This window comes from Triticum dicoccoides, chromosome 5B, assembly GCF_002162155.2.
Source record: "Triticum dicoccoides isolate Atlit2015 ecotype Zavitan chromosome 5B, WEW_v2.0, whole genome shotgun sequence".
NCBI lineage: Eukaryota > Viridiplantae > Streptophyta > Magnoliopsida > Poales > Poaceae > Triticum > Triticum dicoccoides.
The window spans coordinates 435,368,721-435,377,541 of record NC_041389.1 but is presented as its reverse complement, the minus strand read 5'-3'; the positions used below and the strand labels follow the sequence as shown (position 1 = coordinate 435,377,541).

Genomic DNA, 8,821 nt, shown 5'->3' with positions numbered 1-8,821 from the left:
ATGCCTTCTAATGGCAAGAAGAATAGGAGCAAGCTTTCCAAGAACTTCAAGTGTTGCTCACTCAACCCCCTGTCCTAGCACTACTTGACTTCACAAAACCCTTTGTTGGAGGCAGATGCTTGTGGCTATGGGTTAGGAGTTGTCCTTATGCAAGACGGCATGCCAATTTCTTACTTCAGCAAGACAATTGGGCCTAAGGCTGCAGCTTTTTCACATATGACAAGGAAGCTCTGGCTATAATAGAAAGTCTCAAGCTATGGAAACACTATTTCTTGGCCACTTCTCTCATTACCAATACTGACCAAGAGAGTTTGAAATACATCCAGGAGCAAAAAACACTAAAGGCATTCAGCACAAGCTCTTGATCAAGTTGTTTGGATATTCCTATATTGTGGAATACAAAAAGGGGAAGGAAAACAAGGTTGCAGATGCCCTCTCTTGGGTTAAACACTTTGTGAACAATCTAGTTATACTGTCCCTGTGTGGATTAAGGAGGTTGTCAAAAGTTATGCAGCTGACCAAAGTGTTCAAGACCACATAACAAAATGCACAGTGGGAAAAGGGGATGACAACCCATACACCTTCAAACACAACATTCTCAAGTTCAAAAATAAGGTTGTGGTAGGAAACACAACATCCGAACAAAATGACATTATTTCTACATTTCACAAATAAGAATTGGGAGGCCACTCAATAGAAAGGGCCACATACCAGAGGATTAAACTTGTTTTCCATTGGCCAGGTTTGAAGCAAGATGTCATCACATTTTTCAAAGCATGTCCTACTTGTCTGCTGAATAAGGTTGAACGTAATCCCTATCCCGGACTACTAGATCCTCTTCATGTACCTGATTTTGCATGGGTCCACATTAACATGGATTTTGTGGAAGGGTTGCCAGTGTCCGAACAAAAAGACCTCATCCTTGTGGTAGTGGACAGATTCACAAAATATGCACATTTCATAGCTCTTAAGCATCCTATCACAGCGCAATCAGTAGCGAGAGCCTTCTCTGATAATATCTTCAAGTTGCATGAAATGCCTTCTGTTATAGTCACTGATAGGGACTAAATCTTCACTAACAATCTATGACAGTAGAAGTTCAAATCACCAAAAGTCAAGTTACACATGAGTACCAACTACCACCCTCAGTCTGATGGTTAAACTGAAAGGGTCAACCAGTGTTTCGAAAATTACCTCCAGTGCATGTGCTTCCAACAGCCTACCAAGTGGCACGGCTGGTTATCTCTCGTTGAATGGTGGTATAACACAAGCTTTCATATGTCCCTCCAAATGACCCCTTTTCAAGCATTATATAGCTTCCCACCACCCTTGGTGGCAGAATCCTCCCCGCCAGATTCTATCTCCATGAAAAATGAGAATTTGTTGCAAAACGGAAAGGTGGCCATGGAGGTTACCAAGGAAAACATGCTCAAAGCTCAACAAAGAATGAAACATTATGCTGATAAGCACAGAGTGCCAAGACAATTCCAAGTTGGTGATATGGCCTATCTGAAACTCCAACCTTATAGGCATACATCCCTTAGTATGCACAGTTGCCTGAAGCTATACTCCAAATTATGTGGACCATTTCGAGTGATTGAAAAGGTTGGTAACAATGCTTAAAAGCAGCATTTCAAGTGATTTAAAAGGTTGGTAACAATGCTTACAAACAGCTCCTCCCTGAAGGGTGTCAGCTACATCCCACATTCCATGTCAGTCAGCTCAAAAAGCATATTGGGACTCACGTCATTCCAACCAAATAATTGCCTCTAATAGATGAGGAGCGCTAGATCAGAATGGAGCATGAAGTTGTGCTAGAAATAAAATTGATACCCGGACCACAAGGAAACATAAGCATTCATGTGCTCCGCTGGCTAATCAAATGGGTGAACATGCCAGTGGAAGAGGCAACATCGGAAGACTCGGCGTTCATACAAAAGATCTTTCCTGCATTCCAGCCTTTCTGAAGTTGTCTCAAGAAGAGGGAATTGTCAGACCCTAGTCTGAAGTTAACTGAAGAATTACATTCCTCCCATGTTCTGCATTTCAGATGGAGTCACCACCACGGATGTCGATCTGACATCCAACATGTGACATGCTCCTATAGGTCGTCGTAGATCACTCGACTCACTTTCCTCCTCCTTGGTCACTTTTTCTTACTTTTACCAGCCCGTCTGTAATGGCTATAAGGCCAGGATGTCGCATGTGTGGAGATTCGTTCCCCTTGTAATTGGGTTGTAAACCCTTGCCACCAGTGGCGTGCTACCTATCATTTCCCTTTAACAAGAACCCTAGCTCTAGATGCCAATTCTCTGTGATTTGAGTGCTATTGTTCCTAGAATTCAGTCCAATCCCAACTAGGTCCTGACACCACCATGGCCGGCAACCAGCGCAGGCCCCAGCATCCCCAGAACTTCACGGTTCGTAGCACGGGTGCCAGCATCAGCATTCATGCCTCGCATATGCCCCACAGCAGCGGGAGGTCATGCAGGTGGATGGTGCACAGGTTTAGGAAAACGACGCATGCCTCAGGGTGCACTTCGTCCAACACGAAGACGTGCCTGAGGTCGCGGCATTGGATGATGTGGAGTGTATCCAAGCTGGGGAAGGAGGAGACCCACACCAGAAGCACGAACTGTAGCCTGGGACAGGAGCGCAGGTGCATGTGCCGCAGGCCTCCAAATGAGTTGCAATGGTAGTAGGAACCGCCTTTGCTCCAGGTGCAGCAGGCCATCAAGAGCATCCTATTGCATCAAGGCACAATAGGATAGACCAAGCACAGCAAGGTTCCTGGAACGTTCAAACATGCCAGATGGCATTAGTGTGGTTGGGACATCTTGTCCTTGAAATGCTGGTGTACGATCTGATCTTTTAGATGATGGTTGGTGATCTGATCTTTTGAATGCCAAGAAAAACAATGATGCCTTTGCATGTATATTTTTCATAACACATACTTCTTGTTCCCGGGAGGTGATTGAAATCCAACGACCTTTAGCTAGGCACTTGTTGCAACAGTAGGATGATTTGTATTAGTCGTTACGAAAAAAAATAGGCTCCAACCCTTCAAGCACACGATGAAGCAAAGAAGCATCACACTCCCATTTTATCTCCCCATGCAATGCATTGCTGATCTCCATAGCTCTAGCCCCTTGTAGGATCCCATCACATAACCAGTAGTTGGAAGAATTGGTAGCCCAACCAAATCTAGCGGTGTTGTGGAAATTGTAATGCAAAGATAACTCTAAGAGACAACAATTTGTGACCATTGTGAGTCAATATCCAGCATACATGGGTAGCGGGCAATTGTTGTAGCAGCCTCTCCCTGCACCAATGCACTAAATTTGGACTGTGATCTGATACTCTCCATACGCCAATGCAACATCTAAGAAAAGTTGGGTGTCTCTTGGCTTTTCTTTTATCCCATAAGGGCGGCTAAGAATCGTCAATAACCTTCTCTTGAATGTACATATCATTCTGTTGTTGCGAAATTTCGTCATCTGAGGAATGCCAAATCTAGTGACATCAACCTCATCATCACTTCCATTAAGAAAAATCATCATAAATCTACAATCCTGAAGAGTGCGATCAATCTACTGCAATACTTGGTATCACATCCCTAGAGTCTTGATCCAGTCCACTGAAGTCATCCTCCTCATCCTGGTTAATGAACATGTCCATTTTTGCACAGTCAAGTTTTAGCCCTCCGCAATTACCCTCCGCATTTCCCTTCTACTTTTCCATCTCGATCAATCAACATAAGTTATTCTATCAAAGCATAGTTCACGGGGAGCATCCACTTTCAATCTCTACTCCTAATCTCTACTCCTAATGGAGCAGTTGGTGAATAGTCCGCCGGTTATTTTTTGCTGGTTTTATTTCGTCTACCCTCCCACCACTCCCTCCCATCGCTGGTTTTTTTTCCGTCTCTCCTCCCACCACCCCTCCCATCGCTGGTTTATTTTCGTCTCATCTCCCACCACCCCTCCCACTTTATTTTTTTTCTTCTTCCCACTTAAAACCGAATCACATTCGATCCTCATTCCATTTATTCGTGTTTGCTTTGGCGTATGTCAATTCAATTTAATCGTGTAAATATTTTGGCAAGTTCTAATTCAATCAATCGAGAGAAATAGGCGTACCCCGATTCGGTAATTGAAAGAGATCTCCTCGTCCATCAGTCCCACCTTCCTAGCGCCAAAGTGTAATATATGGAAACAAACTCAACGAATCATAACAGTAATTAGCCTGATTATAACATACCTAACATCAGGTAAGTCATTATTTCGCTTCCTTCCTTTCCCTTCGTCGCTTAGTCCCACGCTCGTAGCGCTAAAGTGACAGAGTTGCCGATGGCGACGAGGACAGCCCGTGGTAGCCCCCGAAGTAAACGTCCTCGTCTAAATAAAAGGAAACGTCCTTCTCCCCTGATTTTCTCTCTACCAAACAAACGTGATTTTCGGCGACAGGAGATCCTGCCCTACGGTGGATCCGCTCCACCCCGCGTATCCCCAGTCCCTTCGCCGGCTTCCTGCACACCGCCCGGACGCCACTCCCACCCAGGACCGCCGATGGCGCCCCTCCCTCCTCGACCCGCCCTGTCCCCAAATCCGTGCAGCACTGCGGTTGGGGAAGCCGTCGGGTCAGAGAGGGAGGGAGGGAGGGAGGGAGGGAGAGGGAGAGGGAGGGGCCGCCCCTGCGTCGAGCTCCGGTGGGCACCCAACTGACTTCCCCATCGTCGCTGGCATCTGACGAGGGCGGCAGTGTCACCTAGGAAGTGGCTGGCGCCCAACTTGGCCGCTCACCTCAGCCTCGCCGACCACCAGCCGACGCCTCGTGTCCGCTGCTTTGATTTGGGTAACCGTCGACTTACTCGCCGGTCACACGGGCGTCACGGCTCCGCCCCGTCATGGTATGTCTCTCTTCCCCTCTCCGCCCAAATCTCACATCTATGTTTATGTGCTCTGCGTGAGTTTTGTTATGGGCGTGCTCTGTGTGTGGCTAGCTAGCATGTGTGAGTGCGCGATCTCCACAGATTGATGCTTCTATGAAGTCAGCGTGTGTGTGTGCTTGCTTGCTGCTTGCTGGGTGCTGATGGATGCTTTGTTGCGTGTGCATGCTTGTGTGTGGTGTTTGCTTGATCAAGCAACAACGATACATGTTGTTTTCTAATTTTGCCTGAATATGCAGGGAGCAACGTGCAGATTTGATAGGCCATGTAGAACTAATAGTGGGCCTTCAAGTTTCTAAAGGCTGAGGGGTCATCGAGGAGCCGGCGCCGCCTTCGTTGCGGACCTGCAGGTCGCCATCTGGACATCGCTGCCGAGGTCCGCCTTCGCCTTCGCCCTTTGCATGTTCATATATCCATTGGACGCCACATCAATTTTTCACAGTACGTACATCTGTTGGGCACTGATACATACATCCATTAACGCCTCCGGCTCCTGTCCTTGTGCTTCATGACTCCTTGTGCTTCATGACCTTGGGCGGGACTGGCGCGGACATGGAGAACAGGGACAGGGCCAGGTTTGTGTATGTGTTGCGAACTTGCGATAGTCCTCGACCGGGTGCTCGCCGGCGATGACCGTGGCCTAGCAGTAGGATAGCATAAGCTCTCCCTTGTTCTTTTGTGCTTGAATCAGATTTGGTGGTTCTCAATTTTACATATTTATTGATCTTGGTCTTCTTTTGTATGCAGGGTACACTTATGTTTCATGTCTATTCTGCAGATTTTCAGAACACTGAGTGCATATCTTGCCTTGCAATGTTGTTGATTCGACAACCGTGAGTGCTCCTCTCCCCTTTTTGTCCCTGCTAAAATTCAGTTCCAAACACGAATTGACGGTTGATTCTTTGGTTCTGGAACTGGATTCAAACTGGACTTGCGACCAGAGCAGCCCCAAGCAAGATGAACTCGATTGGAAGATGTCTTCTAAACTCTGAAGGCAAGCACTCGGCCGACACTTTTGTTTCTGTAGAAGGCATGTCGTTTGATTCATGCCAAGAAGCGTACAAACAGTATAAGCTATTCGCTTGGGAGAATGGTTTCGGAATTAATCATGGAAAGCAGAGATGAGGGCATGCATGTTACAAAATTGTGTACTGGTGCTAGGTCAGTTACATAGCGTCTTGCTTGAAATTGTAGTACAACTATATTCTTCTCGTTTCCCCATCCACTCCATGATGGTCTTGCACTTGAATTTTTTTCATGCTTTGAAATTGCTTGGTATTTATATTGTAGACAGTGGGATTGCCATTGTCTTGTTTGGTTCTTTGTGTGCAGGTTAAGAGGGACAAAGGTAAATCTTCTTCGTGCAAAACAGAATGAAGGCGAGGATGCATCTCCTCCATGCAAAGCAGGTTGGTATGTGAGCATATTCTAGAACCAGCAAAATCACACTCTATCTGCAATTTGTGAAGAGAAGAGGTAGTGGAACTCACACAGTGAGATCAATCCAGTTCTTATGAAAAAATTTCATCAAAAATCTCAAATTAAATAATTTCAGCCTCAGCAAGGTGTACAATATTCTCACCGCAATGCATAGCGATTAGACGGGAGCAACATTCCGTAAGCAAAACTTAAGGTACCTTTGCTCAACGCTTGCTTAGTATTCAATAACAAATGACATGGTGTTCTGTGTTGTAGCCAGAATTTGTTTTTTTTTATTTGCTACAGTTTGTGAATTTTATCACTAGCCCTATACCATGAAAAACAACATGCTATATAATCAAAGTTCATTTTTTGTCAGTATATATACTTCTAATTTCCATTGGTATTGTTGTCACTTCTACCATTGTACTGGACCTCAAAGGGTGAAGGATGGGTTTGTTTCCTGCTTTACTAGGGCTCATGAAGAATATGTCCATTTGTACATTACAAGTAGATGTGTCGTAATTTTTATCTTCTAGCTATTATTTCCAACAAAAAAATTGGTTGCCATGTTTGTGTTTGCATTCTTCTCATTTGGTAGGGAATTCCAGAATTGAAGAGCATATTGCCTTTACACAATATTCTTTTCTCTTAAGATAATCTCAAGCATATAAATTAGGTATTTCACTCCTCAATGTAATGATGTATGACTCTAAACCATTTGAGGCCTCTCTAGGAAGTCGGAAATCTCATTCATTCCTTAGACATGAGATATTACATGCTTATTACATGCAAGGTTAAGGAATAAAAAAATCATATATGGTTGTGTACGCCAAGGTGCTCGACTTAGAATTGTGTTGTTTTTGGTTACTTTGCAAGCTAACCTTCTATTGCCTAAACTTATTGACCATCCGAGAGAAGATTGTGGACTGCTAAGAGATGTGCATTAAACAATCATGAAGAATGAATGGCATTTTCATGTAACATAACTCAGTATCAGGTTTAGCTTGAAAGAATATGCCAACTCCCGCAGGTTCAAATGACTTGAAGAAATAATGTGAGAAGCGAGTATAGGAGGAGGTTGAACATTAAAGCGAAAATGATTACAAGGTCTATCAGCATGGGTAAAAGAAAACTGAGGAGACATCCATGACGTGGGGAACCTATATTTCATAACATTATCTTTTCGTTAGTTGATCCATTCGATTATTTGAAACAATTGGCAATAATCTATATTTGGATAGGGAATTTATTTGTTAACTTTGTGTCATTTTTATGTGTAAGAATATGTTGCTAATAATGTCTACTTATACATTGTTGTGATGTCTAAATGTCTACATCAATGATGCATGTTAGAGCATCCTAATTTTGGCAATAGCTTTGTAAGCAAGTATTTTATGTTGATTTTATGTAAGTAAATATTTTTAACGCCCAATAAATTATCCTAGCCTTTTGGTCTTTGGTTGCTGTAAACAAGGGACGATGAGACATTGTGTCATAGGCATTTTGTTGGGATCAAAATTGGCATTGTGTGAGCCTTCACACTCGGCCTGGACGAAATAACAGAATGCTTGCTCCTTGATATCGGACAATAGCCAAAGGGTCTAGCTTGCTATTGTTAGGGCTTGATCCATCTAGAAATAGTGAAGTTTAAATATAACCACAAGCAAGGTTGCCGTTAAATTGGTTGCAAATATAACCACAAGCAAGGTCGTCGTTAAATTGGTTGTGTCTTCATTTGGTTTTGGATGTCTATGGGTGACTTATATGGGGATAAAATCCACTATGTGTGTTGTGGAGGAAGTCACGACCTGGTTGTGTCCGCATACTCGAAGAAGGTGCAGCGCTGTGCCAAGAAGCAGGTTGCGTCGCCATGGTGGCCGCCCTCGTCTATGATGATGTGCACTCCTTGGCACCGGGATTCGGCCTTGGATGTTGTGGAGGAGAGACGAGGGGGTTAATTGGCGATGTCGTGGAGCGGAGGGGAGACGATGGTGAGAGGACGAGGCATGATGAATGTTGTGGCATCGAGGGGAGGCGGTAGTGAGAAGCCACTTCGCCAGGGAGATCCGGCCAGGGAACGAGATGTGAGTGTGAGCGTCGTGTCCTGTGGTGAGAGACTGATTTTTTTTCTAAAATATACCAAGGAATGGAGCGGTTGTTGCCTTTTTTAAAAGGAAAAACGGTTGTTTGCTATGAGAGTAATGCATTTTTTATAATTTATATAGTGAGAAGTATCACACATGCACACGAATTATTTCCAAAGGATAATTACCAATAAGTAATTTATAGGTGAGCCTACAGATTACTAAGAAAGCACGATGCCACTCAACTAAAAATGCAGGGTGTATATAGGTTCGTGCATTCATAAGGGTGGGTGTATGTGCGTGTACGAGCGTCAACATTTGTATTGTGCTGTGAAATTTTTGTATATAATAGTAATTTATTCTTTAT

At 44.1% G+C, this 8,821-nt stretch overlaps 1 long non-coding RNA gene across 7 annotated transcripts; it reads left to right on the top strand.

The window, feature by feature from the left end:
- The first annotated feature begins 4,724 nt into the window (after positions 1 to 4,724).
- LOC119305669 lies at positions 4,725 to 7,796 on the top strand. 7 transcript variants are annotated; one of them, XR_005148738.1, is made up of 6 exons: positions 4,725 to 4,909; positions 5,188 to 5,324; positions 5,696 to 5,781; positions 5,890 to 6,357; positions 6,504 to 6,581; positions 7,401 to 7,796. It is a non-coding gene; the product is annotated as an uncharacterized LOC119305669 (long non-coding RNA). The 7 variants fall into 7 exon arrangements; XR_005148737.1 differs by having other exon boundaries at positions 6,504 to 7,796; XR_005148736.1 differs by having other exon boundaries at positions 5,890 to 6,424; positions 6,504 to 7,796.
- The last annotated feature ends 1,025 nt before the right edge of the window (positions 7,797 to 8,821 follow it).